At 30.7% G+C, this 11996-nt stretch overlaps 1 protein-coding gene across 1 annotated transcript in view; it reads right to left on the bottom strand.

Moving 5' to 3' along the window:
• LOC136982128 (protein dopey-1) overlaps positions 1 to 9830 on the bottom strand; it is a 56766-nt gene extending 46936 nt beyond the window's left edge. The window contains 1 exon segment of the mRNA XM_067278553.1: positions 9735 to 9830. The gene's annotated coding sequence lies outside the window, so the exon portion shown is untranslated.
• Positions 9831 to 11996: the final 2166 nt, after the last annotated feature.

Here is an 11996-nt window from a genome sequence, read left to right as displayed (position 1 = left end):
TTATCAGTAAGATATTTCCTATCTTCTGATCAAAGTCGGTCAATAAAATAAAATTACCCAGTTACTATTACTATCAAGTCTTAATTAATGATCATCCAAATTATACTTACTTTTGTAATAAATAAAGAAATGTAATTTCAATATTTGCTAAAACATCATTGTAAAACAAAAATAATTTAATAGATAATAAGTAATCTAGCTTAATTTCAACAATTTATGAAAATTTGGGAACAAAAGATTATTGTATGAACAATTAAAAAGCACATAATTCACAGACAAACAATATTCTCTTTATAGATTCTATAATAATTGTAAAATTTTATCAAGTAAATTTTACACTCCCCTCCAAAAAAATAAGCACAAAAGTGAAAATTGGATGCAAATCAGAAAGTACTGAAGCAATTTATTTAAAATTTAACAGTAACATAGAATAGGACTCTGCCTATTATTAGCATACAAAAAGAGTTTTGAATATATAGTGTGACATTCGAAAAATTACCATAACAAAAAATGGACAAAATGGCATGTCAAACTTGTGAATAAGGAATGTTTGTCAATAAGGAATATGACTTCCACTTACACTATTGCAGACTGCACAACAATAATTCATGCCAGCTATCAGATGATCAATGAAGTCAGAAGGCAGAAATCCCCACTGTTGTATGAGAGCACATTGGAGCTTGAGTACTGTTTGGACGACTTTTGCAGGAAGTTAAAACCATCTCATACATATCTCAAGATCATCATACAGATCTATAAGACTCAAATCTGGTGTATACGCTAGCCATTGCATTCACTGGATTCCCTCTGCTGTTAGGTAATTGCATAATATATGAGCTCTATGTGGCTGAACATTGTTGTCCATAAGAATAAATTCAGAACCCACTGCATTATTACATAAGGCTAAACATATCAGTCAAGGCTTTTATCCCAGTATCTTTGTCCATCACAATACCACAGCGTAAGACAGAGATCAGTACATCCATCTAAAGAGATTCCAGTCCATATAAGAATGCCATCACCAGAAAAAGAATGCCACTGAACAATGTTAATTGGTTCATTCTGTATACCAGTCTCTCTCCACATAGAAATTCATTGATTTTCTGATGGTAAAACAAAGCATGACTCATTGGTAAACAGATTGTGGTGGCCGAATAATTGTAACCTGGCACTGCATCCAGGCGGTGCTTTCAGGAGAATATAAAAGCTTGTGCAGTCCACCCGCCACAGGCTTTTTCCCGCTCTTTTCTGGCTTGTTCACTTCTCTGCGAATGACTTGTACGGTTCTATCTTGTAGCCAAGATCTCTTTACTCGACAAGTGTAACGAGTATTGTAGATTACTGTAAATAAATCCATTTGGAAAAAACCTGGCTTCAGATATTTCAAATCTTAACAAACATTTAAGTGGTGAAGCTACACTGCCACACAGAACATTGCTCCAATTGTCTATAGTTCAAGTGACATGTTCCTGATATCTCTGTAAATGTGCTGCTGTATGCCTGGCAGACAATGGAAGAAAAATGTTTGGTTTTCATAAATAAAAGTGATATGCATGCAATCTCCTTATAGTAGGCAAAGATTCAGACCTCCTGTAGCTGCAACAAGGCTTGAATATAAAGCAGGTGCTATTGCCTGCCTGATGCATCTGACCAACAATGCCAAGTAACAATCAATGGAAGATGATATAACATGAGAACAACACAAGCCTGGCTTTCTGCTTACTACTTTGGTGATTTGGTATTGGTCCACATGGGTGAAATCACAGAATGGGAGACTCTGAAGAACTGAACAGCTTCTCTAATAGATTGACCAAGGGCTGTATTCTAGTCGTCATCTCTCATCTCTAAGAGACAGTCTAAGTCATTGATTGGCTAATCATTTGTTTAAGTCTTGAGAGATCATCTCTTAAGACGTGATCTCTCCAAATGTGATTCTGGATGACTTTTTCTCCCAAAGATTCTCTCGTCTCCTAGAGACCAGCAGATAGTCATCTATCGACTGATCTTTCGTCTTTTGCCTCAATTTCGTTATATCCAATATGGATGAGAGAATGCTACTCGTACTGTACAATCTCATTAGAGAACGTTGTCTATCTCGGGAAGGAATATTTTGAGAGAGATAATTCTTCCGATTTTTTCCAGTGCATACTCAGGAACACCACTAACTCTTTTTTTAATGATCCTACATCAATTATTGATCTGTTGAATATGCTGTTAATCTTATCTGTCTCTCTAAGTATTTTTCAAAATATTATCACCTAATTTCTTCTTAACTAAGTACAGTACATATGCTTTACTAAAGTTATTAAAATTTTTATTTGTTAAGAGACATTATATGACATATTTTGACATTACAATCTGTAAAAACGTTATAAAACAAAAAACATATCTTTGCCAAAATTATGTGCTTTATTTGAACTTCTGCCTTCCTTACCACGTAATCTATAATTTTGTACTCTGCATTTTCGAAAATTTTACAATTTCATTGGTTAAAATTCTATACTGTGTTGCATGCACAAATAACAAAAATATGTATAATCAACCTAATAGAATCATGACGTCAACAACAAAGAAAAGAATGTAACAAATGACCAGAATCACCTCTGTCTCTGAGAGACAAATTTTGTCTCTAGTTCTGATGTCATTCGTCTCTGAAAGAAGAGATGAGAGATAAGTGACAAGAATACAGCCCCAGATTCTAACCTACCCACAGCTTGCCATCTTTGACCATCACCAAAATGTCATCTTTGGTCTTTTGTAAATAAACTGGCTATTTTGGAATTTTACTGTCACATCCATAAGTACACAGAATGAAACACCTGTTTTTACCTATAAGTTGATTTGTGTATTTTGAACAAAACCAATCTGTATTTTATTCATGTTTCAATATTTGCATATCACACTCAAAGTATACAACAAATTCTATCCAATAAAACTCGCACATTCACTTTTCATCTGAAAATTTGCATGTCGTGCTTATTTTTTGGAGGGGAGTGAATATTAAAATTCACAAAGAGAATTGGTTGTGATTATAATCTTTATTAAAGTCTGATTTTCAAATGATAATTGAAAGAAACAGAATTTAGAAACATTTTATATACAGTGATATCTTGGTTTTCGTTGATAATGCGTCCGAAAACAATCGGTGAAATCCGAAACTGACGAAAACCGAGGCAATTATTTCCATATGAATCAATGTAAATCCAATTAATTCATTCTAGACACTCCAAAATACATACAAAAACACATCTTATAGAGAATTAATACAGTGTTAAATACAATAAGAAATTAATATAAAAGACTAATCTAAAGGAAAGCGATGGAATTGTTTGGCTAGACGCGCGGGGTAATGTCCTGTCTTGTAGAAGCTAGTTGGACATGAGCTTCTAGCCTATATCGCCCCATGGTAAAGTGTGACATAATTGTCACATAATAGTAGTTGTATGCATTTATGATGGTCATATTGCAGGGATTAATGCCTCCTGGGAGGTCTGTTTAGGGGTAACTGGCCCCTATTCAGGCGTTACAGACATGGAGAAAACCTGGAAAACTCCACGCAGCCAGCCCATCCTGGCAAAGCACGAACCCACAACCAAACGTGTTCAGGGAACGGAAACTTTGGCCAATGGTGGGCCGTCACAGGGTAATGCTCACACAACAAGAAATAACATCACACTGAGCCGGAAAACGGATGGGTTGCCCTTTGTTTTCGCAAAATTAGCAGCAATATCACTTGGGCACGCCAATAAAATCCAAGGCAATCGACAAAAACTAAGACAGATTTTTCCCAAAAAAAATCAACAAAAACCGAAACAGACAATAACCAAAGTCAACAAAAACCGAGGTATTACTGTAATCAATTTGTGTGGATTGAATAAAATTTACTTTTAATTTTAAATATACTTATTTAATTACAAAATTGCAAGTATTTTTCTATAAATTAAAATAATTTTATATACTTCTTATTGACAAAACAAGAAAATTATTGTGTATACAAGAAATATACAAGATCATTCACGTTATCACATCATTTATTAAATATTATAACAAAATATTTGATCTTTTTTTTGTCAGTTACATTTTGAGAACCTTTCATCTTGGGCCTTGCATCTGTTTCACCAGGTAGTTACACTACTGTGTTTGATGTTATATTTACTCCAATAATATTTGTTGTATAATTTGAAGTCAGGGCTTGATACTAAAGCAATCAGTTTTTATTTTAAAATAAAAATAAATATAACACACATCACATGACTTCAAAAAGATAAGATTAGGTAACTAAAATAATTATAAGATAAATGAGTAACATTCTGTGGAAAAAAAAGAAGGTTGCACAAGAGAGTCCTCTCTTGAACCTGCTTTTAGCAACACTTATTTTACTCAAAATTTTAAATAACCCACTGTTCAAAGTAATAGAATGATAAAATATTTCACTAAATACATTATGAAAATAACTGCCTAAAAATTTATTATGATAAATGAAAGAGAATAAAATAAAATTAAAATGAAATTGAATAGGTCTGTGTTTTGATTATGAAAAAATTTTTAAAATTACACTGATAGTATATTTTTGATTAAAACTGAAATTATCTTATCTCTGTTTATAAAAGAATAAACAAGATCAAACTACAAAATCATCCTTTAAAACTTAACCAAAAAATATAAATTCTTATTTCAAATCAAAAACTAAATTCAGAAGAAAACATTTCTCATAGATAAACAGTTTATCACAGTAGGCCAAACGTAACACTGAGTAATAAAATACATAAAATAATATGCTTCATTGATATAGCTTTTCCTAATATAGATAATTTACAAACACATTAAAAAATAACTAAACATATTTATGTATTAAATCTATATAACTAACGAGCAATTATTTATTGTGACATCGTCACAATGCCAAACTACAATTTTTTTGTCACAATGCACTTAGTAGTGTCTTTTCCCAGTACATAATACCTTTCCTGTTAACAATTACGTTAAGCTGATCATGCATCTAACTTCATTCAAGAGAAAATTTTTGAATTGTAATAACATGACTTCCAGCCCAAAACTGAATTTTGTATCTAGTTAATCAGGACCTCCTTCACTTAACCTTCCATATCTGGTCTTGACTTTCTTCTGTCTAACACTGTTCTCAAGATTAAAGAAGGACAGACAGACAGGCAAACAACTGTGGGAATTTATAGGTCTACAATTTTTCCAAATTGCAGCCCAACAACATAGTTGAATGCAAAATATACATTTGTGATCTCAATACTGATATATTCATTTGAAGTTATACCTTGGACACACAGAACTAGAACAATTCCAAAGGATAACAACAAACAACATTAACAAACACACAAGTCATCTATAGAAACATTGACTCTTCTTCAAAAGGGAGGATGAGGTCTCATCAACATAATAAACCTTCTATTTCTTCTTTGAAACCGTGTTTTGTTGATTGTTGGACTATGAACCCAAAGTTGAGTTTTAATTAAACACTTGGCTTTATTTCCATCTTTATTTAGTTGAAATAATAATAATAATAATAAACCTTCATTACAAGCAAATACAAACACTGCATGAATTTTTTGTAAAGAATACAAGAAACATCACAATCATTCAATTTTATACCACATACATTACAGGAGTCTCAAAACATTAGGGCTTTACAACAATATATATATTACTCTACAAAATCTGTTACACCAAACAAATACAAACACAAACAACACATAAACAAAACATTTTTTTTTCTGTAGTTATGCCTTGACTTTGGTCTGGCATAGCACTAGGCACCAATATTCCATGTAGGATACATTCCAACAACACCACAAAATAATATAAGAAATCCTCGTTAATTCAAACTTGGATAATTCAAAATCCCATTAGTTCGTAACTGCACTTTTGTCCACCTGTTGAGTAAACATGGAATTGCTTATCAATTTTTGAATGTATTGATGCTAATGTTCCGTGTAATAAAAAGAATATGAATAGTGTTCTGCGGCATCAGAAAGGTTGAGAACCACTGATTTAGATTGAAGTGCCTCCATACTATAAGAGAAGAACAAGAACAGGCCAAGAACAATTCTAATTTGGTCAATATGGATTTGCTTTTTCAGTGATGCATTTTCAGGTGTCACCTTAACCATGGAATACTCTTTTTCTCTTATCTCATAAAATACAGCTGGTTTTCAGAATTGCAAGATTGTGCTACGAGTAACAGATTGAGATATTTGTAGGACTCTAGGCAATTACATTTGGGCAACTTACTACTTTTTGGGCCACTTTAAAAATAATTTGAGCTATGTTTCGAGGAATTCTGCTTTACTTTTATAAAACTTATCTGGCAACATGTGAAATTCTCACTGAACATGTGCTGTTTACCTGCAGTTTATTTATATTATTATTGTTAATTAACAAAAATAGCATTCTGTATAAGTAGCCATATTCTGTTTTCTTAATAAATTACATCAATTATGTGACATTTGACATTTTGTACAGAAATATGTAGCCTAAATCTCGAATAATTTGAGACTCAATAATTTGAAGTCTCTTGAATTTCGAACTAATGAGGATTTCCTGTAATAAAAATGTACTATATTCTCAAAAATGCTGAATCAATTTAAAAGCATCTATAAATTGATATTATAATGATCAATTAAATATCTCTCTTATAGTTAAAAAAAATTCATCATAAATCTATATACATTCAATTAAATTCAAAATTTTCTTCTTTAAACAAATTTTACCTGGTATGTATATGCAGTTGTATTTAAAGTAGCATCTGAATCATTTCCTTGTATTCTTACTTATTTTAATGAAAACTATCCTAATAAATACTTGATAAATTTTCTGTACAGTTTACAAAACAAAAGGTATATGTATAAAATTCTTGAAATAAATTTGAATTTCAATATAAAAAAATTTATTATTTTTGGAAACCTGTTCAGAAACAGGAAATGTCTACATTAGAGAATGTATTATTAAAAATAGATCAACTATATATTAACCTATGCATATAATTTTAATTTATATTATTTAAATGTACTCACTTTCACTGTAATCCAATTTTACTTATATAAACACAAGTTTTAATTAGTATTTAAGAATTAAACTAATGTATTTTGAATAGAGAAAAAAATAACTTATGTTTTAAATATTGATTTACACAAATACACATATATACTGATAATATTGAATTCAAAATTGTGTATTTGAAATTTTAAAAATTTTATTGATAATGAATTCATGTCAGGTCTTCTAAAAGAAAAAGAAAAAAAATAATAATAATAAAAATAACCATTTAAGATGTTACTTTTTAAATGCATCTAATTTTTCAAGGACTTTATTACCACAATATGATTATGTAAATTATACTTTACAACTACAGTTAACCCACATTTTTAATTATCCATTTAGTTTAATTTTCCAATACTAACTGGTTGTAAATTAACAAAAATATATAAAATGTCACAGTCACTTGAAAAAGTTTAAGCTTTTAGCTAGATTATTATTTTTTATTTGTATCAAACACAATTTTTTATAACTTAACAACTAATATTTAGTAATTTAAATACTTTTAAGTATCATTTAAGTATCCTTTAACTTGAAAATTATAATTATAATCAAAATATAAAAGTCCAAAAAAGATCAGAATTTTATATCTAAAAAATTAAATTTTATGGGTTAATGTTACCCTTGGTGCCAAGATGGCGGCTCGTCTCTGATACCAGCAAGGAAATAGTGGGACGCACGTTCTAACCTAACCTAACCTATTCTAATCATTTGGTTGCTAATAATTATGGTAATTTATTAGAATAGGTTAGGATAGGTTAGAACTCACGTCCCACTGTTTCCTTGCTGGAATCAGAGACGAGCTGCCATCTTGGCACCAAGGGTAACATTAACCATTTTAGGATTGTCCACTAATTTTATATCATTAAACTACAGATTTTATATAATTATATCAATTTTGTAACGTTATTTTATGTATTAAATCAAAAAAATCTGATATTTGTTAAAAAATTAATCATATTGACAAATGTAAAATTTATCATTCACTTAGAAACTTTTTTTTTGCTATTCACAAATTTCATAAAACAACTAAATTATAATTAATTGTTCTAGTTGTTTAATCAGGTGGATCATATGATTAAATAACTGAATCATGTATAAAACATCTTAAAATTATATATGAAATTTTACTATTTTATCCTAATACATGAAAAATAATAAGCTTTTCATTAAATTTTATTTTTATTGACAAAATAGAGATTCAAAGGTTTCTTTTTCAATGTACTAAAGAAGTAACAGAATACCAAATAATAGTCTAATGTAAATTATAGTAATTTGTAATATAATTAAATATAGATATATTATACCATTTACAGCATAAAATTAAAAAATAATTCAAGATATGTCAACACTCTTAAACCTATTATTATTATTAATTTATTAAAATAAATCAAATTTTTAAAAACAATACTTTATTTATTTAAACAATTTTTAAATACGTCCACACAATATATTCTGAAATTTTCAAATCATCTTCCTTACCGATTCTTACATAACCTATTTTATGTAGAGTATTATTCGTATTTTATCTGCATTAAACTATACTGGAATTTCATTTACGAAGTTCATCGATTTGTGTTTTTTTATGACATTTTATCTTACCATAACGCAAAAGATTTAGTCGACATAAAAATTAATAATTAAATATTTCACAAAAATTGGATTTGCTAAAAAATCTATTTTCGGTTCCTCACTTAATGTTAATTTTTGAAGTTAATCAACTATCGCATAATTTTAAAAATTATTTTTTTAAACTTTGCTCTTTTGATTTCGATGCGATTTAATACTTAAATATCGTCTTTGAAGAAATGGCTTATATCATTTTAATTTTAGGAAGATTTAAGCTGTTAACTATTAAACAAACAAACGAATTTTTACATTAAAACAAAACATTTTTAAAAATAAAATAACTGACGACGAACGAGAACGATGCAATACCAGAAAAAGTATCAAAATTTAAAAAGTAAAAGAAATTATTATTATTCTTGACGTTTAAACTCGCCACTCCCTACATTACACATTTCGTATTAGGAAATTGCGGTTTAATAAACCGAGATTTTTGCATCTATAATTGAATGTTTACATTAAAGATTTAAATACGCGCTTTCATTACTACGAACTGAAACTGATTTAGCAACTTTAGGTGTCTATTAAATTATCTGTTCACATGTTAGCATCCTTCCTTCCTTCCTAAATATTTGTCTGATATTGGTTTATCTATGAAAAAATTTCCCAAATAAAAAAAAAGAAATAAATGTAATGTGTGGGATATGTAATGACAAATTAGCTTTGACATTTTACAGTCTTCATAACTTTATTTTCTTTTTAATGACCATTAAACTTCAAATGGATCAGTCTAATTTTGTGTGCACTTTAAATACATTTAATGTTACTTCATTAAGCTAAAGATATTCATTTATTTATTTGATTTGGTTTGGAACAATTCGCATTTCTCTATAGAACAGCCAAACAGAATTTAAATTGTGATTGTAATAAGAGCAATTCGTAATTACTTTTAACGTTCTTAATTGCCTATTAAGCTTGTTTCGCTTTCGATTTATGTTTATCATAATGCAACATGACACCGAAATTAACTTTAAAATGTTTTAAAATATTCTAATATACTAGAATTTGTACAGGAGTATGTTTAAATGAGAGAAAACACTTACAATTTTATGTTAACATGCGTGTTTTTTCTTTCAGATATTCACAAATCTAACAAGTATCCATGCCTAGTGTCAGCAATACTAATACCAGCAGGTGATATGTTCATTTCAAGTATTTCGAAATTTTTACGTAAAGTTTTATATTGGAATTTTATTTTATTATAATTTACAAAGTTTACAAAAATATTAATTTTATGGAATATTTAAGAATTTACTGTCTTTTTATTATTATTATTATTATTCTAATTGATGCTAATATGAGTCGTCTACTTGTATTATATGAAATAAATAAATTTAGTGGTTTTTAATAAAGTAAAAATTGTATTACAAATACTAGTCGTATCTTGCTAGATACGACTAGTATTTGTAATACAATTTTTACTTTATTAAATTATAATTTCCGCCAGCCCTTTTTTTACAAAAAAATTTAGTGGTTAATATACAGTGATACCTCGATATTCGTTGATAATCCGTCGGAAACAATCGGCAAAATCCGAAACAGACGAAAACCGAAGCAATTATTTCCATATGAATATATGAATTATTTCCATATGAATATGTAAATCTCTAATTAATTCGTTCTAGACCAAGGTCCTAATATTCTAGGACCTTGGTTCTAGACACCCCAAAATACATACCAAAAACACATTTTTTAGAGAATAAATATAGTGTTTAAACTAAAAATAATACGAAATTAATATAAAATGGATATAAAAGATTAATATGATGGTCTCCGAAACAGAATTGCCATCTAACTGTTTTTGATTGATCCGAATTAATAATAACTGTTCGACATCTTCAATTGTTTGCGATCTCTGCATTCACGCCTTTCGCAACATTAGTCTCGTTTATTGCTTCCTTTTTTCGCCACAATAGAACTTATCGTGAATGGCGACTTCCCGTACATGCAACCGATTTCAGCAATCTTAATGCCGCTCTCGTATTTTTCAATGATTTTCTTCCACCCGATCGTCTTCCTGGATTTGTTCTTCGAAGGGCTGTTGGCTCTGGAAACTTTCTTTGGTTCCATGATTGAGCTAAAAGGAAAGAAAAGCAATAGAATTGTTTGGTTAGACGCGCGGGGTAATGCTCACACAACGAGAAACAACACCATACTGACTTGTGAGCAGGAAAACACGTAGATCACCCTTTGTTTCGCAAAATTAGCAGCGACGTCACGTGGGCACGCCGAAGAAATCCGAGGCGACCGACGAAAACCGAAACAAATTTTTCGTGGAAAAAATCGACGAAAACCGAAACCGACGTTAACCGAAGTCAATGAAAACCGACGTATTACTGTATTTGAGTTTTTAAATTCTTTCCGTCATATGGGCACTTAACTATTTTTTTAGCAAGCCAATTATGGATTCGGTTAGATGTATTAGATAGCGGCAACGCGACACGTGGGCGATCTGCCGAAAAGGGAATGCCTCCCGGGAAATTTTTTATGGGAAACTGGCCCGTATTTTGGTGTTACTGAAGAAAACCCAGAAAATTTCACCTGCCCAGGCCGTTGGGCACTTATGGATTCGTCCCCGGTGCTTAGGTATGGGGTCCCACACATTCGGACGAACCACTCCTCGAAAAATTCCTGGGAGTTTTAGACTCGTCCAGATTTTATCCCGGATCTCTCTAAGCCAGGGGTTCTCAAAGTGGGTGTTACCGCCCCCTGTGGGCGGTGAGTAAATCTAGGGGGCGCTGGAGGCAGGGTACTGAACGGTGACCAAAGGCAAAAGTTGGGGTCACTGATAGGTTAGGGGGCGTTGGGTATAACTTTATGGAACAAAGGGGGCGGTGAATCGAAAAAGTTTGAGAACCCCTGCTCTAAGCGATAAACTGTCACCATAACAGCTCGATATCCGGCCATTTAAATGTTTGAATAAAAAAAATTACAGTTGAGAACCGAAAATCGGAATCAATTGGGGACTGGGGTTGTTCAGATTAGGGATTTGTTCCGATTACGGTCTATGTACGAAAAAATATATTAACCTGTCCGATGTTCAAATTTTTCTCCGTTGCGTGTCGCTTTGTGTTGAACTTTTCTCCGTTGCGTGTCGCTTCGTGTTGAATTTTCGTCGATTTTAAGCCTAACGAAAATTTTTATAATAATAATCGAGGCTATCGTATCGTTAAAAATTATTTCTGCATTTTGTGCAAACAAAATAAATATATTGAAGAATATAAAAACATGAAAATTATACTTTAGAAGTAAATTTAGTATCAAAAACGTTCGATTCATCACGACATAGTCCGACTGAAAATCGT

The sequence above is a fragment of the Centruroides vittatus genome, unplaced genomic scaffold (assembly GCF_030686945.1).
Source record: "Centruroides vittatus isolate TY-2023 unplaced genomic scaffold, ASM3068694v2 contig_808, whole genome shotgun sequence".
Classification (NCBI taxonomy): Eukaryota; Metazoa; Arthropoda; class Arachnida; order Scorpiones; family Buthidae; genus Centruroides; species Centruroides vittatus.
The sequence above is the reverse complement of the archived record's forward strand: the minus strand, read 5'-3'. Positions and strand labels throughout refer to the sequence as shown.